Genomic DNA, 25,538 nt, shown 5'->3' with positions numbered 1-25,538 from the left:
AGTCTGGGTGTATAGTGTAGTATAGTATAGTGTTTGTGGACATGGGTGGGGAGCACAACAGGCACTGTGCCTGTTGTGCTCCCCACCCATGTCCACAAACACTATACTATACTACACTATACACCCAGACTGCCCTCATTAGTAATTGGGGGTAACTTCAAGAGGTTCTCCCGGTTTTTTCATATTGATGACCTAATCAATATTAGATTGGTGGGGTCTGAGACCGGCACTCCCAACGATCAGCTCTTTGAGGAGACGGCATGCGCTGTGCTCACGTGCCGTATCCGTTCTCTCTTCCTGCTCTGCTGCTGTATGTCTATGGGATAGCAGCAATGAACAGCACGCGCCATCTCCTCAAACAGCTGATTGGCGGGGGTGTCGGACATCGGACTGTGTTTTAGCACATTATTACAAGATGTGGGCCCCCCCTTTTGATTTTGCCCAGGGCCACATTTTGTCTAAAACCAGCCCTGATCATGGCATCAATATTAAAGCATTTTAAGAGTTGCTCCAAAAAAAAAGTTTAAAAAAAATTAAATTGTACTTTTCCATTTAAGCCCGAAGAGGCAGCCGCGGCCATCTTGCTTAAAGATCCAGCGTGAAATCTTGAGCGGCATAGGATGGCCTTATTATGTCGGCCAACGTGGTGACATCATACGTCACAGCGCACATGCGATTTCTCTCTGGATTTTCAAGCAAGATGGCCGTGGCTGCCTCTTCGCGCTCTATTTTGATGAGGTACTGTAAGTATGATTTTTTTAATTTTTACTGCCACAAGGAAATTCAGCTTTACGGCGAATCAAATTTATCCTGAAATTCGAATCGAAGTCCACTTCGCTAACTTACATAGATTCGCTCAACACCAATTACATCACTTTCTGATTTAATTATCCAGATGTCAAATAGTTTCTGTGTTTTTTGGATATTTTTCTTTCATTTTTTGGTATATTTACAAACATTGTGAGAGATTCATCAAAACTGGTGTAACGGAAAACTGGATTAGCTGCCCATATCAACCAGATTCCACCTTTCATTTTCCAGAGGAGCTCTGTAAAATGAAAGCTGGAATCTGATTGGTTGCCATGAGTAACTAAAACTGTTTTCCTTTGCACCAGTTTTAACAAATCTCCCCCCTTATGTTCTCACCATAAAATTTATGTACAGATGAATTATGGTTTAGCGCTACTGAAGGAGAAGACACTTCGTGCATCATGTGTAGAAATAAGACACTACATGTGCACTGTCCATCGGTCAGATAAAGTTGCTGTTTTATGCTTTTTATCCACTTTTAATAAAAAAAATTCCTGCGAGTAGCGCCCTGTAAACCCCTTTTTATTTTTCGGACTTGGAATCTTACATATTCACGTCACAGAGGTTTTATTGCTTTGTATATAGGGAGTATAGATAGACAAGTCCTTATTCCACTCCAAAGTCCTGATATTTTATTTTTTCATAACATACAACTCAGAAATGTACACTACAAAGGGTGGGCCTAAAAAAAGAACCTTGACCTATGATTTTGTGTGCAGGGCCCTGTGTCTCTATTACTCCCACCTATGCAGGTCACCATCCAATAGATACAACCATGCCCCCTACTAAAGATGAGTGAACCAGTTCATACCGAATCGGGTTTGGTCGAACTTTGCAATTTATTGGATGACAGACCAACCTGAACCCTTTCAGTTTTGTTTAAAAAAAAGCACTAGGGAGGAAGAAAAAGGGTGCGCACATGACCCTGAGAGGACGTGGGGTAGGGCTTGACCTGATTGGTTTATCCAGGCTGTCTCTCAGCCCGTTGGCCAATCAGTGCTGCTTTAGGCAAGGAGGTGCCCTAGCAGAATGAGGAGAATATCATTCTGTGCTGTGAATGAGGGTGGCGGGTGTTACAGTGTCTGCAGAAAAATGATCTTAGGGAATCAGTGAGAGTCAGAAATCCATCGAACTTGTATTCTACTGCCAGGAACAGTGACAGGAAAGGCTAGAATTGCAAAGAAGAAGAAAAATTTTGTGTGTAGAATAGCAACAGGCAGGGAAATTTGTCAGTCGGGGTGAGAAGTGACAAGCTGAGGCTGGCTTTAGCTCCTAGCACAACTGCAGCTGATGCAAACCTCAAAAGCAGCTCCCTGCAAGCATATTACTTTTATGTTTTCCCCATTTTAACAGAAATCTAATCCAGTTCCAATTATTATTATTTTTTTGGGGGGGGGAGTTGAATTTAACCAAAACCGCATATAGGTGATCAATATACCGATACAGAGGGTACTGCACCAAATTGAGTGATACAGGAGAGTTCCAAGCGAAAGACCCAGAGACAGAATGTGGGTACTGTAGTAGCAGCACCTGCTACTTGGCCAGAAGTAGTAGTAATAGTAGTAGTAGGCCGCAGCTGTCCTTGCTGGCTTCGGAAAGGCCCAAAATTATCATTCAGAAGAAAGAAGATGAAATTTCGGATTGGATGGCTCACTCCTCCTCTCAGTTGCAGTAGGATGATATGGATGTGACTTTGGAGTCTGACACCATGCCGTGGAGCCAGGGGTCACATCATTCTTCCTGCTCCTCCTTCTTGCAGCTCCAGAGAAGGTTTTCAGTGGACTCCTCTCTGTCTTCACTGCCCCTTCCTAGTGGGGAGCCTTCTCTCCACTAGAAGTGGCAAGAAAACCCCACCACGCCCTATGGCAGGTAGTCAAGGGAGTCTCCCTGTTGACGATTTATGCGAGAGCAGTCAGCGTTTGTTATGCCCTGAGGAGGAGGTTGATGAGGAGGGTGAAGACCCCAGGCATATCCGTATTGGTAGTAGTAGTGTCTAGAGTTGAGCGGACACCTGGATGTGCAGGTTCGGCCGAACTTGAAAAAAAGTTTGGGTTCGGGACCAGAACTTGAACCCGAACCCCATTGAAGTCAATGGGGACCCGAACTTTTGGCCACTAAAATGGCTCTAAAATAGTCCTGGAAAGGGCTAGAGGGCTGCAAAAGGCATCAAAATGTGCTTAAGAGCATGGCAACTGTTCTGCAAACAAATGTGGATAGGGAAATGACTTAACCGCTTTACGTCCGCCCATAGGATATAAACGTCCTATGGGTGGACCTCTATTTCTGAAAGCACATTCTAAAACGTCCTTTCAGAAATAGCAGCTGCACGCTAATCGTGCAGCTGCTGATCGGGTTGCCCACTGTCAGTGACAGCAGGGCAACCCAGAGAGGAGGCAGGGACAGTGCCCAGGTGTCCCTGCCTTCAGGATCGCTGCAGACACAGCGCTCACAGAGCGCTGTGTATGCAGAGCAGGAAGCGCTGTGCGCTTCCTGTTCCGGCCCGGCGGTCATGTGACCGCCGGGACCGGAGCGTGCAGGAGCTGTGTGAGGTCTCTCAGAGACCTCGATCAGCCCTGCTCTGAGGCTGTACAGCGCTGGATTGCTGCTGTACAGCCTCTCTAGGGGTGTATTTGTCCTGTAACTGGGGCTACTATGTCAGCCCCAGTTACAGGAGAAATCAACAGTGAAAAAAAAAAAAAAAGTGAAGTAAATGTCCCCCAGAGGTCTTGTATGATCTTATGGGGGACGAAAAGTGTAAAATAAAATAAAAATAAATAAAAGGTTGAAAAAATAAAATAAAAAAAAGTTTCACATGTAAAAAAAAAAAAAGTCCCCAAGTAAGGAATAATTTAAAAAAAAAAAAAAATAGAAAAAATAAAATAAAATAGACATATTTGGTATTGCCGCGTCCGTAAAAACCAGCTCTATAAAAATATCACATGATCTAACCCCTCGGGTGAACACCGTAAAAAAACCCCAAAAAAAACTGTCAAAACAAGCAATTTTTGTCACCTTACATCACAAAAGGTGCAACACCAAGTGATCAAAAATGCGTATGTCCCTCAAAATGGTACCAATAAAACCATCACCTCATCCCGCAAAAAATGAGCCCCTACATAAGAAAATCTCTCAAAAAATAAAAAAACTATAGCTCTTAGAACATGGAGACACTAAAACATCATTTTTTTCGTTTCAAAAATGCTATTATTGTGTTAAAGTGAAACAAATAAAAAAAAGTATACATATTAGGTATTGCCGCGTCCGTAAAAACCAGCTCTATAAAAATATCACATGAGCTAACCCCTCAGATGAACACCGTAAAAAATAAAAATAAAAAACTGTGTCAAAACAAGCAATTTTTGTCACCTTGCATCACAAAAGGTGCAACACCAAGTGATCAAAAATGCGTATGTCCCACAAAATGGTACCAATAAAACCGTCACCTCATCCCGCAAAAAATGAGCCCCTACATAAGAAAATCTCTCAAAAAATAAAAAAACTATAGCTCTCAGAACATGGACACATTAAAACAATGTTTTTGTTTCAAAAATGCTATTATTGTGTTAAACTTTAAAAAATGAGAAAAAGTATACATATTAGGTATCGCCACGTCCGTAACAATCTGCTCTATAAAAATGTCAATTGACTGAACCCCTCAGATGAACGCTGTAAAAATAAATAAATAGAAACTGTGCTAAAACAGCCAATTTTTTGGTCACCTTGCCCCATAAAGTGTTATAATGAATGATCAAAAAATCATATGTACCAAAAATAGTACTAATAAAACTGGCACCTTATCCCCTAGTTTCCAAAATGGGGTCACTTCTTGGGAATTTCTACTGTAAGGGTGCATCAGGGGGCTTCAAATGGGACATGGCATCTAAAAACCATGTGGAGTTCCATTTCTTCTGCGCCCTGCCGTGTGCCCATACAGCAGTTAATGACCACATGTGGGGTGTTTCTATAAACCTCAGAATCTGGGTAATAAATATTGAGTTTTGTTTGGCTTTTAACCATCGATGTGTTAAAGAAAAAATTGGATTAAAATTGAAAATATGCCAAAAAAGTGAAATTTTAAAATTTGATCTCCATTTTCCTTTAATTCTTGTGGAACGCATAAAGGGTTAACAAAGTTTGTAAAATCGGTTTTGAATACCTTGAGGGGTGTAGTTTCCACAATGGGGTCATTTATGGGGGTATCCACTATGTAGGCCCCACAAAGTGACTTCAGACCTGAACTGGTCCTTAAAAAGTGGGTTTTGGCAATTTTCTTAAAAATTTTAAGAATTGCTTCTAAACTTCTAAGCCTTCTAACGTCCTAAAAAAATAAAATGACATTTCCAAAATGATGCCAACATAAAGTAGACATATGGGGAATGTTAAATAATAAATATTTTATGAGGTATCACTTTCTGTTTTAAAAGCAGAGAAATTGAAATTTAGAAACTTGCAAATTTTTCAAATTTTTGGGTAAATTTGGGATTTTTTCATAAATAAAGGTGAAATATTTTGACTCAAATTTATGACTATCATGAAGTACAATGTGTCACGAGAAAACAATCTCTGAATGACTTGGATAAATAAAGGCGTTCCAAAGTTATTACCACATAAAGTGAGATATGTCAGATTTGCAAAATTAGGCCTGGTCAGGAAGGGGGCAAATGGCCCAGATGGCAAGTGGTTAAAATAACATAGAGCCCGTGCCCTGCACTTTCTAGCGCAGGGCAAGGGCGCACATCGGAGCATGAGATCAGTGGCGTCTCTAGCTTTCAAATTTTGGGGGGGGCACACTGGGGGCCAGGACAAAAGTAGGGGGGGCAGCTATAACAATGATACATTTACACAAGTACGCTTAGAAATGCTACAATACTTTACCCAATACCTAAAACCGCAACAGGGAAGAAAAGTCCAGCTGTCTGTGGATGACACTTTTATAGAGAGGGGGATCTGTGGATGACACTGCTATGGGGGGGATCTGTGGATGCCACATACCGTATATAGCATCTTATGCTATATGTGTCATCCACAGATCCACCCCATGACAGTGTCATCCCCATTTCCCCCTCCATAACAGTGTCATCCACAGATCTCCCTCCCTATAACAGTGTCATCCACAGATCTCCCTCCCTATAACAGTGTCATCCACAGATCTCCCTCCCTATAACAGTGTCATCCACAGATCTCCCTCCCCGCCTCTCACAGGAGTGTACATATATAAAATAAACATATTTCACATGAACACTTACAGTTACTTGGCTTGGCCCTTGGGGATCTCGGACGCCACTTCAACACTTGGTCGGGGGCTCGGCGGAGCTGATGTTGTGTTTTATCCTAATGAGAAAGATTTCATAATAAGGATTTGGAGAAGGGGCAGAGGGATAGCAGAGCAGAGAGAGGATGGTGCTGCTACTAGGGGGTCATACCAGGGGGATTAATAAAACCCACCATAATGCCCCCCAGTAGAAATAATTCTCTTTATAATGTTCAAAACATACCCCCTTATGCCCCCAGTTGAGCTAATGTCCCCCATAATGTGCCAGTATAAAATACCCCTATATAGTGCCCCAGTAAATGCCTCCATAGTGCTCCTCTCCCCCCTTCCTGCTAGTGCCCCCCATAATGTACCAGTATAAAATGCCCCATATATCGTGCCCCAGTAGATGCCCTCAGTGTCCCCCATAATTTGCAAGTATAAAATACCCCTTCTTAGTGCCCCCCGTAGATGACTCCATAGTACTCCTGTCTCCCCTTCTCCATAGTACCCACCATAATGTGTCCCAGTATAAAATGCTACTGTACAGAGCCCCCATATAAAACACCCCTTCTTTGTGGCCTCAGTAGATGCCCCTATAGTGCCCACCAATAATGTGCCAGTAATAAGTGCCCTCAATAACGTGCCACTGCCAGTAACAAGAGCCCCCCAATGTGCCAGTAATAAGCCCCCATCACGTGCCAGTAACAAGAGCCCCCATCACGTGCCAGTAATAAGCCCACCATCACGTGCCAGTAATAAGCCCCCCATCACGTGCCAGTAATAAGCCCCCCCATTACGTGCTAGTAATAAGCCCCCCCATTACGTGCCAGTAATAAGCCCCCTCATTACGTGCTAGTAATAAGCCCCCATTACGTGCCAGTAATAAGCCCCCCATTAAGTGCTAGTAATAAGCCCCCATTACGTGCCAGTAATAAGCCCCCCATTACGTGCTAGTAATAAGCCCCCCATCATGTGCCAGTATTAAGCCCCCCCATCATGTGCCAGTATTAAGTCCCCCCATCATCATGTGCCAGTATTAAGCCCCCCCCATTGTAATAAGCCCCCCCATTGTAATAAGCCCCCCCATTGTAATAAGCCCCCTCATTGTAATAAGCCCCCCCATTGTAATAAGCCCCCCATTGTAATAAGCCCCCCCATTGTAATAAGCCCCATCATTGTAATATGCCCCCCCCATTGTAATAAGCCCCCCATTGTAATAAGCCCCCCCATTGTAATAAGCCCCCCTCATTGTAATAATCCCCCCATTGTAATAAGCCCCCCTCATTGTAATAAGCCCCCCCATTGTAATAAGTCCCCCTCATTGTAATAAGCCCTCCCATTGTAATAAGCCCCCCTCATTGTAATAAGCCCCCCCATTGTAATAAGCCCCCCTCATTGTAATAAGCCCCCCATTGTAATAAGCCCCCCCATTGTAATAAGCCCCCCTCATTGTAATAAGCCCCCCAATTGTAATAAGCCCCCCTCATTGTAATAAGCCCCCCCATTGTAATAAGCCCTCCCATTGTAATAAGCTCCCCCCATTGTAATAAGCCCCCCCATTGTAATAAGCCCCCTCATTGTAATAAGCCCCCCCATTGTAATAAGCCCCCACAATGTGCCAGTAACACTATTGTAAAAAACAAAACAAAAAAAAAAAACACTTATTATACTTACCTCAGTGTCAGCGATGCGATGCAGACTCTTCCTGTGTCCGGGCTGTAAGGCTCAGGCGGCGCGATGACGTCATCGCCCCGCCCGCGCCGGCCTCTGATAGGCTGCCAGCCTAGTGCCTGCAGCCTATCAGAGGAAGGGGAAGGGACACGCCTCTCCCTCCCCTGCACCTCCGCTGGCACAGGCAGATTACTAAGGAGATGAGCGCAATGGAAGCTCTCATCTCCCTGTGCCCGGCGGCGGCGGCTCACTTAGGGGGGGGGGCATTTTGTTGGGGGGGGCACATGGGGGGGCACAGCATGATGTAGGGGGGGCCGTGGCCCCCTCTGGCCCCCCCCTGGCGACGCCACTGCATGAGATGCTCCGATGCTAATATTAAGGGGCCTGCCTGGGGGAAAATATGGGTATGTTCGGGTTCAACTCTGAACCCGGACAGCCCCTTTAATTCCCACCTTGCCAAGTTGCTGCCGTAGAATTTAGTCAAGTCTGCTGTCTTTAGGGGGCTAAAGGTGTGCACTCAACCTTGCTAGAAGATACCTAGCAGGCAATATTTTTCCCAAAAAGCTATCCCTGCCTTGTGGTGGACAATGTGAGCCACTCCCTGTGATTCTCGCTGTGTGGCAAGGTTCACACCACTGTGGTCACCTAAAGTAGCTCTTACGGGCAGGGACAGTACATGTCTTTAATGGCCCACTGGGTCAATGTTTTTTGTAGCAGCGGCGAGGCAGCACCCTAGCAAAGAGGCCAGGTCCTTTTGACCCCCCCATGATTGTGTCTGCCTGGCTCCCACATCTGGCACTTATCTTCCTCCTCCGTCTCCTTCTCCATGGATGCTTGCCCATCCTCAACAACAGCAGGGCACAGGGTCTCTCGCATTACACCTCCTTCCTATCACATGTATCTGGTCAAGTGATACTACTCCGGAGAGTAGTGATGAGCAGCAGTGTCAATATTCGAATTTCGCTAATATTTGGGCAAATATTCGTCATATATTCGAGAATTTGCGTTTATTTCTTGATTGCGAAAATCGGCAATGTAATATGCACGTATTGCGCGTGCAATATAGGCGTGGGTCACTGTTGCTACATTTTTCAAGCTGCTAGAAGTTTCCTGAGACTGGAGAAAATGCTTGGCACGGCGGAACATTACAATAGCTTTATATGCAGATAGAGTGCTCCAATACAGGGAGTGCAGAATTATTAGGCAAATGAGTATTTTGACCACATCATCCTCTTTATGCATGTTGTCTTACTCCAAGCTGTATAGGCTCGAAAGCCTACTACCAATTAAGCATATTAGGTTATGTGCATCTCTGTAATGAGAAGGGGTGTGGTCTAATGACATCAACACCCTATATTAGGTGTGCATAATTATTAGGCAACTTCCTTTCCTTTGGCAAAATGGGTCAAAAGAAGGACTTGACAGGCTCAGAAAAGTCAAAAATAGTGAGATATCTTGCAGAGGGATGCAGCACTCTTAAAATTGCAAAGCTTCTGAAGCGTGATCATCGAACAATCAAGCGTTTCATTCAAAATAGTCAACAGGGTCGCAAGAAGCGTGTGGAAAAACCAAGGCGCAAAATAACTGCCCATGAACTGAGAAAAGTCAAGCGTGCAGCTGCCAAGATGCCACTTGCCACCAGTTTGGCCATATTTCAGAGCTGCAACATCACTGGAGTGCCCAAAAGCACAAGGTGTGCAATACTCAGAGACATGGCCAAGGTAAGAAAGGCTGAAAGACGACCACCACTGAACAAGACACACAAGCTGAAACGTCAAGACTGGGCCAAGAAATATCTCAAGACTGATTTTTCTAAGGTTTTATGGACTGATGAAATGAGAGTGAGTCTTGATGGGCCAGATGTATGGGCCCGTGGCTGGATTGGTAAAGGGCAGAGAGCTCCAGTCCGACTCAGATGCCAGCAAGGTGGAGGTGGAGTACTGGTTTGTGCTGGTATCATCAAAGATGAGCTTGTGGGGCCTTTTCGGGTTGAGGATGGAGTCAAGCTCAACTCCCAGTCCTACTGCCAGTTTCTGGAAGACACCTTCTTCAAGCAGTGGTACAGGAAGAAGTCTGCACCCTTCAAGAAAAACATGATTTTCATGCAGGACAATGCTCCATCACACGCGTCCAAGTACTCCACAGCGTGGCTGGCAAGAAAGGGTATAAAAGAAGAAAATCTAATGACATGGCCTCCTTGTTCACCTGATCTGAACCCCATTGAGAACCTGTGGTCCATCATCAAATGTGAGATTTACAAGGAGGGAAAACAGTACACCTCTCTGAACAGTGTCTGGGAGGCTGTGGTTGCTGCTGCACGCAATGTTGATGGTGAACAGATCAAAACACTGACAGAATCCATGGATGGCAGGCTTTTGAGTGTCCTTGCAAAGAAAGGTGGCTATATTGGTCACTGATTTGTTTTTGTTTTGTTTTTGAATGTCAGAAATGTATATTTGTGAATGTTGAGATGTTATATTGGTTTCACTGGTAAAAATAAATAATTGAAATGGGTATATATTTGTTTTTTGTTAAGTTGCCTAATAATTATGCACAGTAATAGTCACCTGCACACACAGATATCCCCCTAAAATAGCTAAAACTAAAAACAAACTAAAAACTACTTCCAAAAATATTCAGCTTTGATATTAATGAGTTTTTTGGGTTCATTGAGAACATGGTTGTTGTTCAATAATAAAATTAATCCTCAAAAATACAACTTGCCTAATAATTCTGCACTCCCTGTATATTCCCGATTGTGCGACTTGGCAATTAATGATGCGCATATTTTCGCGCAATACGTGCAACTTCACATTTTAGCAGATCTGACTACATATTACTGAATTGGTGCACTAAGTATTGTTGTGACATCACAGCACTATGTCTGTAGCATGTCTGTATGGACAGCAGAACCTATCAGCTACATTATATCAGGATATAACCTACACTGACTATCTCCCACTAACTATCTGTATTATATATATAAGCTAACTAATAGTGTTGAGTGCGAATATTCGAATAGCGAATATTAATCGCGAATATCGCAACTTCGATAATTCGCGAATATAACGAATATACTGCTATATATTCGTTATATCGAATATTCGTCATTTTTTCCATCTGAACAAATGATTCCTCCCTGCTTAAAATGCTTGTGGTCAATGAGTCATTGGCCCACAAGCAAGAAGTAGGGAGGAATCATGACTTTAGATGTTGAAAAAAGACGAATATTCTAAAAAACTAATATATAGCACTATAGCGAATATATTCGTTTTGACATTTTTTTGAATATTCGTCTTTTTTTTTTTTTTCTCCAAACAGTACAGTTAAACCCCTTTGGCATACTCCTCCCCACAAGCGTCCCTGTCACCATGGGAACGCCTGGTGGTTAGAATATACCATCGGATCTGAGTTAGATCGTAAAAACTCAAATACGATGGTATATTCTAACACAGAGGCGTTCCCATGGTGATGGGGACGCTTGAAGTTAGAGTATACCAACAGGCGCATACATACTGGCCCCCTGCTGCCTGGCGGCACCTGACCTCTAACAGGGCATTGTGATCCAGACAATTAACCCCATCTAATGTAATGAGTGGAAAGCACAGAGCACAGCAATGACACTGCTGTCTCTCTCAGAACTCCATAAAACTACAGAAAATGGCTGCTGGAAAGTTTCTTATATAGTAAGGGGTAGGCAACTTTCCTATTGGTTGCTAGGGATGTTTCTAAGCTCAGATGTTGCGAAGTGCAGCCTTCTCATTGGCCCACAAGCAAGAAGGGAGGTTACTAATGAAAAAAAAATCTTAAATATTCGCGAATACTAATATATAGTACTATATTCTAAATCTTCGCGGATTCTCGAAGTGGCGATATTCTTGATTAAAATTTGTGATTCGAATATTCGCACCCAACACTACCGGCGAGCAGTTGCTAAAGAAACAGTGGCCTGAACTGGCACAGCATGCTCTTTTTCTTCTTTCTTACCAGGCCTTGAGTGTCATCTCGGAGAGTTTTTTTTAGCGCCGGTGTGGGAGGTTGGTGGCGTGGTGACACCAAAAGGACCAAGTGGTCCTCTGCCAGTTTCCAAAACATCACTTTTGTCAAAAGGAACCATAGGACATAAGGGACAATTTTTTGGAATCTTTGGAATATGAAAAAGCATAACACATGTGCGCTGTATGGTAATGCCGTCAAATGTGCGTTTACCCATCTCTATGTATGTCAGTATTACTCAGACATCATTTACTGTTTATGTTATTGCATTCGAGAGCTTGAGAAGGGGCGAGGGGGAGGGAAAAAAAACTAAACAAAAATAAATACGTTTTCCTAAAAATTCCTAGGAGACTATAAGGTGTTATATACCAATTTTCAGGGCAATTGGAGCAACTTAAGTTTGGTCCAAATCGATTCAGGTCCAATCCAAACTTTTCACTCATCCCTACCCCCTACTGCCTGTGTCCCATAGTTGTTCTGTTACATGTCTTTAAAGTTGAGTTATAGGAACGTCAGAATGGACATGTGTCAAACAGCTTCATACCAACTTATGACCTAGGTTGCCTCTATCACCATAGAAAAAGGTTGCATAGTGACTTTGCATGTTTGGCTTAGCTGTCTCCATAATGCCTATAAATTTCAAGTCAGATTGCGTGATGGTCACCAAACTTAATCCAATGCTGCCTCGTACCTATGCAATATAGACTATTGAATGATTTACAAAAATGTGCCTGGATTGACAAAAAAAAACAAAACATGAATGACCCATATCCAGTGGTCAACCAGTATCCTGACCATGTCTGTTGGTTCCCCTCCAGCACCCTAACTATACTTCAGTGTTAGTTGTTTACAAAAGTGGCATCGGTTTAGAGCTAGAATAAAAACATTTCCCAGTTATCTTTCAATATTTTCTAGTTTAGGGAAACTACAAAATGAACCACTGTATATACCAAAACAATAAACCACTAATCACCAGGTTTGTAAAACCAACAGAAACCAGTAACTAGTGCACTAAGCCTTCTTGGGCACACAATTAAAGGACACAAGGGGTTCCCAATGGTCAGACCCCTAACAATATCACATTTATGACATTTTCCAGAGATAAGTGATACATGTTGGGTGGAAATGCCTGTTTAAATATTCAAATAATTTCAGCTCCAAAGCTCCCCCTAGTGGTAGTTGCAGATAGAGAAAAACAATCTCTAAAGTGGTTGATTGTGTGAAGGAGGCAGGGATCTTTATAACCTGATCTATATGTCATGGACCCACTGTGCCAACTAACCAGTTTGGCTTTGTGCTGTCCCTAATTTTTTGCATCGAGGATTCGTTTGTGTCATGTGACCACGGAGCAGGAGTAAAGCGCTTGCTATTACTTACTGCTCCGTGGTCACCCGCCAGCCCGTACCGCGCTGCACTGGATCCTGACACATCGTCAGGTCATAGTGTACATAAGCGCTCACTATGACCCGACGCTGTGTGACGTTAGGATCCAGTGCAGCGCACGAAGAAGAAGAGGAAGGAGCTGTGGAGCAGTGCCCCTACAGGAAAGGTAAGTATTTTATTTCACTGGCGCTGGGGACATGGAGGGGCTGATCTGATGGCATTGGGGAAGTGGGGACATTGAGGGGCTGATCTGATGGCACTGGGGGACATGGAGAGGCTGATCTGATGGCACTGGGGGAGTGGGGGACATGGAGGGGCTTATCTGATGGCACTGGATAAGTAGGGGACATGGAGGGGCTGATCTCGTGGCACTGGAGGACCTAAAGGGGCTGATCTGATGGCACTGGGGGACATGGAGGAGCTGATCTGATGGCACTGGGGGAGTGGGGGACATAGAGGGGCTGATCTGATGGCACTGGGGGGACATGGAGGGGCTGATCTGATGGCACTGGGGGGACATGGAGGGACTGATCTGATGGCACTGGGAGACATTGAGGGGCTGATCTAATGGCACTGGGGGAGTGGAGGACATTGAGGGTCTGATCTGGTGGGAGTGGGGGACATGGAGGGGCTGATCTGGTGGCACTGGGGGAGTGGGGGACATGGAGGGGCTGATCTGGTGGCACTGGGGGAGTGGGGGACATGGAGGGGCTGATCTGGTGGCACTGGGGGAGTGGGGGACATGGAGGGGCTGATATGGTGGCACTGGGGGAGTGGGGGACATGGAGGGGCTGATCTGATGGCACTGGGGGGACATGGAGGGGCTGATCTGATGGCACTGGGGGGACATGGAGGGGCTGATCTGATGGCACTGGGGGGACATGGAGGGGCTGATCTGATGGCACTGGGAGACATGGAGGGGCTGATCTAATGGCACTGGGGGAGTGGAGGACATTGAGGGTCTGATCTGGTTGGAGTGGGGGACATGGAGGGGCTGATCTGGTGGCACTGGGTGAGTGGGGGACATGGAGGGGCTGATCTGGTGGCACTGGGGGAGTGGGGGACATGGAGGGGCTGATCTGGTGGCACTGGGGGAGTGGGGGACATGGAGGGGCTGATCTGGTGGCACTGGGGGAGTGGGGGACATGGAGGGGCTGATATGGTGGCACTGGGGGAGTGGGGGACATGGAGGGGCTGATCTGATGGCACTGGGGGAGTGGGGGACATGGAGGGGCTAATCTGATGGCACTGAGGGAGTGGGGGACATGGAGGGACTGATCTGATGGCACTGGGGGACATGGAGGGGCTGGACTGATGGCACTGGGGGAGTGGGGGACATGGCAATGGATGTCATGGAGGGGCTAATGGCACGGTGGAAGTGGAACTTAAGGCACTGGGGTAGAGGAGAGCTGAAGGCACTGGGGAAACTGATGCACTTGGGCTGATCGCACAGGGGGGAATGAAGAGTGTTGGGGACTGATGGCAGGGGGTCTGATGAGTTTTTATAAAGGAAAACAGTCTATTAATTCATTTTTTCTTATTAAAATACTTGATTAATCGTAAAAAATAATTGATAGAATACTCGATAACTGAAAAAATTGTTTACTGCAGTCCTACTCAAATGTGATTTTAAAAAAATCTGATTTGTCCCTTGAAATAAAGTTAAAAAAGTAATATTTGCTCTTGTCATCGATACGCTTTAAATGTCACATTCCTGTCAGTTGCAATGTACAATGCTAAGAACAACTGTTTCCATGACAAAATCTGACAGATGTTGCTGGCTCTTTATTGCATTTGTGTCCTCACAGTGACTTTCTATTTATTGAGCAACTTCCTTACAGACATAACCATGGAGAAGGAACCACACTGCGAGGAAGACTCCTGTGTTAAATGTGATACTCAAAATACAATGAAGCTCTTAAAGATGGGGATAAGTAGGAAAAAAGGTAGATAACTGTAAAGGGGCAAAAAGTTTATTGGTAAAAAGGAAACTTTACACAATGTTCCTTCTATGTGCTGGAGTTACTTGCATAATCAACAATAACTTGAAGATCAACACAATTGTGAGGATTTGCTATTTTTCCCATGTTTCTGGATGAAGCACATTTTTTTTCCTCTGCAGGAAGGAAAAGTAGCAACTATTTCCACCTGTGTATGCACATTTTTTAAACCAGGTTAAATATAATCACTATACTAACTATAATCTCTATACTATAGGATGTGAAAATGTAATACATAAAGTAAATGGGGCATCCAGCCATTTATTTATATAAAAAAAATAGACGTGTCCCTGATTTTTTTGAGGCTGGTGGTACTTGACTAGATTATTTTGGTGGTAATTATCATCATTTTACAGCTCACAGTAAATGGTGGTAATGAGGTGTTATCAGTATAGCGAGCTATAGACATGTATTACTTATAGTCTTTATCATTCATTATGGTTTTCCAATTTGTCCATAACAAATGTTGGTTGTCTGTGATTTTTGGATAAGTGGTCCAGTAAAAAAAAAAAATTCTGGTTGGCAACCCTGCTCTCAACACCCAGTAAATAACTGATTAGCCAATCACTGGTAAAGGCAGATCCCCACTGTGGCCACTGATGGGCTGAGATGTTTTAAGGTTCTGAACCTTGTTTGCCTGAAGATCCACTTTTGACTTCTTGGTTCACAGCACATAATCCCCAATTTAAGTGTTTTTGATGTTTGTTTGTTTTTTATAAGAAATAAAAACATAATTTTAGAAATCTTTGCTTATTTATTGAGACGGAAACACAAAAATCTTGTTTTGACATAAGTATTCAGACCCTTTACTCGAGACTTAGTTGAAGCCCCTTTAGCAGCAATTACAGCCTCCAGACTTCTTGGGGATGATGTGACAAGGTTTGCACACCCCGATTTGGAGATTTTCTGCCATTCTTCTCTGAAGATCCTCTCAAGCTCTGTCAGGTCGGATGGGGATCATCAGTGGATCAGCCATTTTCAGGTTTCTGCAAAGATGTTCGAGTCAAGGCTCTGACTAGGCCACTCAGACATTCACAGAGTTACCCCTAAGCCTGTCTCGTCTCGGCTGTGTGCTTAGGGTCTTGTTGGAATGTAAACCTTCAGCCCAGTCTGATGTCCAGAGTGCTCTGGATTAGGTTTTCATAAAGAATATCATAAAGAATATCTCTCTGCTTTGCTTGATTGAGCTTTCCCTCAACTCTGACCAGTTTCCCTATCCCAGCCACTAAAAAACTCCACCACAGCATAATGCAGCCACCACCATGCTTTGCAGTAGGGATGGTATTGGGCAAGTGATGAGCAGTGCCTGGTTTCCTCCAGACCAGGGAATCTTGTTTCTCACAATATTAAAGTCCTTTAGATTATATTTTTTGCAAACTTTCATGTGTCTTTTGATGAGGAGCTCATTCTTTCTGCCCACTGTCATAAACCCTAGATTGATGGGGTGCTGAATAGTGTTGATCGCGAATATTCTAATAGCAAAATTTTTATTGCGAATATCGGCACTTCGAGAATTCACGAAGATGTAGAATATAGTGCTACATATTCGTAATCGCAAATATTCTAGATATTTATTTTCATCAGGAACCTCCCTTCTTGCTTGTGGGCCAATGAGAAGGCTGCAATATCTTTGTCTGAGCTTAGCAACATCCCTAGCAACCAATAGGAAAGTTGCCTACCCCTTACTATATAAGAAACTCCCCAGCAGCCATTTTCTCCCAGACTGTGAGCTCTGCGCTGCGATTGGACAGCACTACAGCCTGGGAGAAGGAATGCCCAGGGAGAAACAGGGCAGACTCCTCCCAGTGTTACCAAGTCAGCGAAAATACCAGGGGACAAGGCGGGAGAACGGAGCGGTGCCCCGGAATAATAGTAAGTGCAGTGAGATCCCGGGGCGCTGCTCTACACAGCCTGATAGTTATCTTACAATGTTTGGACCGATGAAAAGTCCTCTTTAAATAATAGAGGCAGAAAGAAAGACTTTCACTTTATAGAATATAAAGATAAAGCACAAAAAAAAGAAAGAAAAATACATATAAGACATTGAAAAGTAAGAGTTCTGGAAACAGCTAATAATTTTTAAACACACACACCTATATATATATATATATATATATATATATATAGAAAGAGTGAGAGAGAGAGAAAACCCCACTTATTATCTCACTATAGTGAGATATCATCTAGGAACACAGTTGGTTCTGCAAGCGATAAGACCTCAGCGTCCCTTTTAATCTTTATATTTTTTTTCAAGCTTAACCATAGTTGCATAATATAAAATACAACACTTTCCAATAGTAAAACCATAAGACCCTTAGGGAGTCATTTATTATGCTGAAAAACGCCTATATACAGTTAGTTGTGCTGCTATCTGCGAATTTACTACGCTCACGCCAGATCACGTTTCAGGCGTAGAAAACGGTCTAAATGTAAGACTTTATATAGAACTGGAGCTGGATGCGCCAAAGTTATGGAGAGGCCAGCTTAGAGGTTTATTAAGACCAGCGTCTAAAACACTGGTCTTAAAAAATGTGTCCCTTCTTCTTCACGCACACAGCCATATTAAGGCTTCAAACTATTTCTGACTTTGCTTCTGGGAGGGAATCTTTTTGTGATATGGTTCTATACTTATACTATATGTCACCATATGGTGCCACATGGGATTGAACTATAGGGGCTCCTTTGTGGCACTGTACGGTGACAGTAGTTGGGGGGGGGGGGGGCAAACAGATATAGAATAGGTTGCAATTACTCTTTTGCTACTGAAGAGGATGTAGTAAACAGATGTAAACCGTGACAGACTAGATGTAACTTGCATATACACTGCTCAAAAGAATAAAGGGAACATAAAAATAACACATCCTAGATCTGAATTAATTAAATATTCTTCTGAAATACTTTGTTCTTTACATAGTTGAATGTGCTGACAACAAAATCACACAAAAATGAAAAAATGGAAATCAAATTTTTCAACCCATGGAGGTCTGGATTTGGAGTCACACTCAAAATTAAAGTGGAAAAACACACTACAGGCTGATCCAACTTTGATGTAATGTCCTTAAAACAAGTCAAAATGAGGCTCAGTAGTGTGTGGCCTCCACGTGCCTGTATGACCTCCCTACAACGCCTGTGCATGCTCCTGATGAGGTGGCGGACGGTCTCCTGAGGGATCTCCTCCCAGACCTGGACTAAAGCATCTGCCAACTCCTGGACAGTCTGTGGTGCAACGTGACGTTGGTGGATAGAGCGAGGCATGATGTCCCAGATGTGCTCAATTGGATTCAGGTCTGGGGAACGGGCGGGCCAGTCCATAGCATCAATGCCTTCGTCTTGCAGGAACTGCTGACACACTCCAGCCACATGAGGTCTAGCATTGTCTTGCATTAGGATGAACCCAGGGCCAACCGCACCAGCATATGGTCTCACAAGGGGTCTGAGGATCTCATCTCGGTACCTAATGGCAGTCAGGCTACCTCTGGCAAGCACATGGAGGGCTGTGCGGCCCTCCAAAGAAATGCCACCCCACACCATTACTGACCCAATGCCAAACCGGTCATGCTGGAGGATGTTGCAGGCAGCAGAACGTTCTCCACGGCGTCTCCAGACTCTGTCACGTCTGTCACATGTGCTCAGTGTGAACCTGCTTTCATCTGTGAAGAGCACAGGGCGCCAGTGGCGAATTTGCCAATCTTGGTGTTCTCTGGCAAATGCCAAACGTCCTGCACGGTGTTGGGCTGTAAGCACAACCCCCACCTGTGGACGTCGGGCCCTCATATCACCCTCATGGAGTCTGTTTCTGACTGTTTGAGCAGACACATGCACATTTGTGGCCTGCTGGAGGTCATTTTGCAGGGCTCTGGCAGTGCTCCTCCTGTTCCTCCTTGCACTAAGGCGGAGGTAGCAGTCCTGCTGCTGGGTTGTTGCCCTCCTACGGCCTCCTCCACGTCTCCTGATGTACTGGCCTGTCTCCTGGTAGCGCCTCCATGCTCTGGACACTACGCTGACAGACATAGCAAACCTTCTTGCCACAGCTGGCATTGATGTGCCATCCTGGATAAACTGCACTACCTGAGCCACTTGTGTGGGTTGTAGACTCCGTCTCATGCTATCACTAGAGTGAAAGCCCCGCCAGCATTCAAAAGTGACCAAAACATCAGCCAGGAAGCATAGGAACTGAGAAGTGGCCTGTGGTCACCACCTGCAGAACCACTCCTTTATTGGGGGTGTCTTGCTAATTGCCTATAATTTCCACCTGTTGTCTATCCCATGTGCACAACAGCATGTGAAATTGATTGTCACTCAGTGTTGCTTCCTAAGTGGACAGTTTGATTTCACAGAAGTGTGATTGACTTGGAGTTACATTGTGTTGTTTAAGTGTTCCCTTTATTTTTTTGAGCAGTGTATAACCTGGGGTTAGGTATTTTTGCTTCAGGGAGCAGGTTAATCGAGCAATCATACGGATGATGGGGTGGTAACTCTTGACAACCCTTCTCAGAGAAAACTTCTTCAAAAGTGTTCACAAATGTTGGTAAGGTTGTAATGGAGGTGGCTGAGCAACTGCTACTCAAGCAATTGACCCTACAATTCTCACTCCACTCCAATATCTCCCTGGCCTACCAATCAACAACAGAATTGTGCGTCACCAACCAGGGAAGACCTAATACCATAAGAGTAGGAAGCCCTTCCAGGACATAGCAAGGAATAACCTCATTATGGAGGGCCCTCACCCGAAGATGTATGTCATGTACCATGTGTGTCAGGTTCCCCTGAGAAAGAGTAGCAGAGTCGATAGCAAATATGGGGATAGATCTAGGTAATGGACTAAAAGAAAAACCCAAAGTCCGAGCAAATTGAGTATCCACCAAATTGACCCCCACCCCACTGTCTAAGAAAACAGAAATCTTCTCAGTTTTATTTTCTGAAACTACATTAGCAGGCATAACAAACTGAGACGTACGTATGGACGAAATGTATGCACCCAGGTTGTCATCCTCCACACATCCTGGGGTCAGTATTTTTCCGACGGTTGTTTCTTTTTCTTAGGTACAGATGGACAAACACCAATGAAATGACCCCTCTGACCACAGAAAAAACAAACCCCGGATTTACGACGAGCCCCAGGAGGACCAACCTGACGAGTGGCTCCCCCTAGTTGCATAGGTTCTTCTGAGTCAGAACAAGCTGACTCCTGCTAGAGAACAATCAGGGGGGGACAAGAACTCCTCAGCCTATCCCTAAGGCGTCTATCAATTCTTATAGATAGTGACATAGCTGCCTCAAGGGATATAGGAGTCTCATACAGTGCAAGCGCATCTTTTATCTTTTCTGATAACCCTTGACAAAACTGATTCCGGGTCATTCCACTTAGTATCCGTGGCCCACCTTCGAAATTCAGAAAAATGAACCTCAGCTGACCGATCTCCCCGCTGAAGCCGCCGTAATCTGGACTCAGCAAGAGAGACTCGGTCAGAGTCATCATATATGAGACCCAGGGCCTCAAAAAACCCATCTACCGGCCGGAGGGCCTGGGTACCAGCTGGCAACGAAAAAGCCTAGGAATGAGGATCCCCTTGAAGAAGGGAGATAACAATCCCACCCCGCTATTCCTCATTACCCGTGGAAATTGGGCGCAGACTGAAATATAATTTACAGGCTTCACGGAACACCACAAATTTGTCTCTTCCTCCAGAAAATCTGTCAGGAAGAGGAACTTTAGGTTCTGGAATGACCTGGTTACCCCTAACAACCACTGGGCTCAAGGACTGCTGCAGCTGCTGCTGCTGAAGGACCAACGCCTTTCAATTCTGTCACTTTAAGAGACAGACCTTGTAACTGCTTTGCCAAAGCATTAATAGGATCCATAGTGGATCTTAGAGAGGGAAGAAAAAAGAAGAAAAAATAAATAGTTTTTTTTTCAAAATAAGGGCCAGATATAATATCACGTCTGGTAAGGCAGGTACCAGACGTGCGGCGCAGAGGGAAGAGAGACCGGGTGCCCTAATGTGAGATTGTGCATAAATTCTGCCTGTAAATGTTTATGTTTAAATTGTATTGGAGCTGTCATTTGGCATTCCGGGCACTAGAGGCCACTGTTTTGCAGCACAGTCAGCACACTCTGGGATCTGCATATGCAAAGCAGATGATGACTCATGCTAGCTGCTTCTGAAAACCAGGAAGTGCTGATCTGACATGGTGGAAGCAATGTTCTTTGAGAGTCTGAATCCGATTCCATCCAGACTTGCGGATGTCCGGGAGTGAATGGACACGCAGAGGAAGGAGATTAGCTGTTGTCCCCTTACTGGATCCGGCTCTTTGAAAGAGAGATTGCTCCAGGAAGACAGTGTAAAGCGTGTGGGCAGAAGTCTTATTATCAAGGAAGGCCGCAGGGTTGCTGAGAGGTTGGTGGCCATCCCGGGTAAGCGGCATCCTCGGGCCCAGGACGGACGCAGGTCAGTACATCTGGTTACTGATTGTATTCTACTGTGTGGCGCCTGAAGTAACAGAGACTAGCCTAGGCCTTATAGTAGTTAGATAGATAGGGTTATATGTTTTGCTAGGCCTTACTGTACTGGACTGCGGCGCAGTATTTGACTTGCAGGCTCTGCTGCGTCCACCACCGGCTAGGTGTGTCCTCTTTAGCGGCACGGCATGACTTGCAGGCTCTGCTATGTGCGCCATCGGGCTAGGCCTGTCCCTCGGACAGGGACAGTGACTGTGGGCCTGGGGTATAACTTAGTCTGTGTATATTTATATTGTTGTGTTTTCATTATTGTTAAAGTAAAGTTTCTGTTCTTGCATATAAAGCTGGTGTCAGTGTCGCTTTTCTTGTCTGTGACTTCGCTGTATCCTGGGGAGCCCACCCCGTTACACGGCTTACACTAACACAAAGGAGAGGGAGGAGTGGTGACCCCTAACTCACCTAGCACTGGCACCTGGCTACCCTGACGTCCCTAGACGGGTTGCTCACCCGTACGCCGATCACATGCCTCGTCCCTGGCTTACCCTGAAATAAGCCCTAGTTAGTGAGTATCTCATCAGATATTAACCTTTCAAGTTCCTGTTCATATTTGGTCAGATCAATGACTACCACTCCTCCCCCTTTATCAGCCGGTTTTATTACAATGTTGGAATTTTTTTCCTAAATTCTTTAGAGCTGTTCTTTCCTCTTTAGTTAAATTAAAATGTTGCAATTTTATTTCCTTATTTTCCAGTTCTTTTATCAAACCCAGCTTGAAAGCCTCCACACACTCATTCTCTTTAATTTTAGGAAAAAAAGAAGATTTTTCCCTTAGTTTCGTATGGATTACTTTTTTTTCCCAATACTTCACTATTTGGTGAGGGGGCTTCACTCTTATCAGTTGTTTCGTTTTTGAGAGATGCATTCTGTGTATTAGTACAATATTTTGCAATTGAATATCTAAAAACATCTGAAATTTATTGGGCATAGCGGTTGGTGCAAAATTCAACCCCTTTCCCTGAACCCTTTTTTCGGGCTCGGTCAGGGTATGTGACCTAAGGTTAAATATCCCCATTATTTTCCCTTGCTCTTTTTGGATACTGGATTTTCGCATCCCATTCCCTCTTCCTTTATATTTCTTTTTGGGGGGGTCGCTTTGCTCAACTCTCTGGACTGTCCCTCCTCCATTTTTTTGTTCATTTGTATCCCTTTTATGGCTCGATCTGGAAAAAAAATTCTTTCTGGTTAGCCACTCCCTCCTCTCTCCTTTCACTATTTGCTTCTAACACCCTGTCAGGTTCCCTTCTAGGACTTCTTTACTTTCTTTGTTGGACAGGATATTGATCTTCCCTAGGTTCCTGATAATGATGCTGTGAATGGTATCTTTGCTGGTTCCAAGAATATTGGTCCCTATATGGTTACCAGGCTCTACCATAACGACCCCTCCCCCAACCCTTAGGGCGGCGGTTGAAATGGTAGTTGCCTCCAGAACCATAGTGAGCCCCAGAAGGTTGATACTGGTTATGATTTCTTCCATTATGTTGATTCATATTATACTGTGGGGCATTACAATGATTTCTATTATATGCTACCCTATATTGTGGAGTATTATACACATTTTGGCCTCATGCACACGACCGTTGTGTGCATCCACGGCCGTTGTTCTGTTTTCAGTTTTTTTCACGGACTTGAATGGGTCCGTGAACCGTTGTCCGTGAAAAAAATAGGACAGGTCATATTTTTTTCACGGACTGGAAAAACGGATCACGGACACGGAAGCCAAACGGTGCATTTTTGGAAAATGCACCGTTTGGCTTCCGTGTCCGTGATCCATTTTTCCAGTCCGTGAAAAAAATATGACCTGTCCTATTTTTTTCACGGACAACGGTTCACGGACCCATTCAAGTCAATGGGTCCGTGAAAAATCACGGATGCACACAAGATAGTCATCCGTGTCCATGATCCGTGTCCGTTTTTCCTATAATTTTCAATGCAAAATTGACTTAGTTTTTTTTTTTCACTTTTCATGTTCATGGATCCTCCAAAAATCAAGGAAGACCCACGGAAGAAAAAACGGTCACGGATCACGGAACAACGGAAATCCGTTTTGCGGACCGCAAAAAATAACAGTCGTGTGCATGAGGCCTTTGATTGTACATCGGCATATTGTGTTTTTTTTATATGTCTTCCCTGTATAGGTATTGTCACATTTATGCTCACCAAACCCTCCTTGCAAGTGTCAATCTCCTCAATCTTTTTAGTTTTCCACTTACACACCTTGTTGTGTCGGTAATCTTCACATACCTTCACATATTTCTTTTGCTTTTTGTTTTTAACCTCTGTCTCTATTTTCTTAATGCTATTTTGACATTTTTTGCTCCAATCACTATATTCAGGAGTATTTTTATATTGCTGTAATAGCTTATGAAGCCTAGCAATGTTATTGCTAACTTGTTTCATCTTCTCCTTTCGTTTACAAATGATGAACCTCATAGCAATAAAACCGCATTCATTCATAACTTTCTTCCATTCCTCCTGCTCTACACAATCATCAGAGCTCAACGGTAATTGCCACCTCAACCCTTCAGGGATCTTTTGTTGTTTTAAGGCATTTTATGCTACTTTGTTTGTGAGTATAAGAAATTGTACATTTTAACCTCTTGTGGCGGTACTTCACTATTGTGCACGTCCCTTTCTAAGGTTATACCATTTACTAGGAGGGCAAGAGCGAATATGAAGATTCGTATTTCACTACATTTGGAAAGTGCAAAAGATTCCTACTGTGAAAGGCTATCCCTCGATGGAGAGTGAAGCAGCGCGGTCCTCTACCTAAAAAACATCTTGTGTGAACTTGCCCATATCACTACAGGACCTGCAGCACATTGAAGGAATGCAACGTATTTTGAGACAATTTTTCTTTTTTTCTGCTTGGAGAGTGTTGCCTTGCCTCTGTTGAAACTGCTGTGTGTTCCCCTCGTCTCCCCTCCTCGGTTGCCCAAGGAACTACGTACTCTGCTCCCAGCGTTGTCCGACCTTCTGGTATTGCACCATTTTGCTAGTCCTCTTCACCACAGGAATGAGAGATGAGAAGTTCTCTTTGTAGCGGCGGTCGAGAAGGGTGAACAACCAGTAATCGGTGTTGGCCAAAATGCGCATAATGCTAGGATCACGGGAAAGGCAGCCTAACATAAAGTCAGCCATGTGTGCCAGAGTCCCAACAGACAAGACTTTGCTGTGCTCATCAGGAGGATAATTCTCAAGCTCCTCATCCTCATCCACGCTGAACAGATGGAATAAACCTGCTATGGGTACTACCCTCTGTAGAGGAGGCAACCGTCTCCTGCTCCTCCTCCTCATCATCCAATTCGCGCTGAGAAGACGAACGGAGGGTGGTCTGGCTATCACTCTGTGTACTGTCTTACCCCATTTCCACCTCTTCCACATGCAAAGCGTCCGCCTTCATTGTGAGAAGCGAGCGTTTGAGTAGACTCAGAACTGGGATGGTTACACTGATAATAGCGGCATCGCGGCTCACCATCTGTGTTGATTCCTCAAAGTTTCGTAAAACATCACAGAGGTCAGACATCCATGTCCACTCCTCGCTTGCTGGTGTAAGGTGGGGACGGCACACCAGGAAAAATAGTGGCGGCTGGGGACTGAGTAGCGAGGGACGGCCACCGCCATCAGGTTGCGGAAAGCCTCTGTGTCCACAAGCCTAAATGGCAACATTTCCAGGTCCAGCAATTTGGAAAGGTGCGCATTTACTGCTATGGCCTGTGGGTGGGTGGCTGGGTATTTGCGCTTTCGTTCAAAGGCCTGGGATATGGACATCTGTACGCTGCGCTGGGACACAGAAGTGGATGTGCTAGATGATGGTGCTTGCGAAAGTCCAGGTGCAGGGCGGGAAGCATCCAGTCCTGCGTCTTGGACAGGGGATTGGCCAGCACGTAACACAGGGGAAGAGGAG

Source organism: Bufo bufo, chromosome 7 (assembly GCF_905171765.1).
Source record: "Bufo bufo chromosome 7, aBufBuf1.1, whole genome shotgun sequence".
In the NCBI taxonomy this organism is placed as follows: Eukaryota; Metazoa; Chordata; class Amphibia; order Anura; family Bufonidae; genus Bufo; species Bufo bufo.
Note: the sequence above shows the minus strand (reverse complement) of the source record.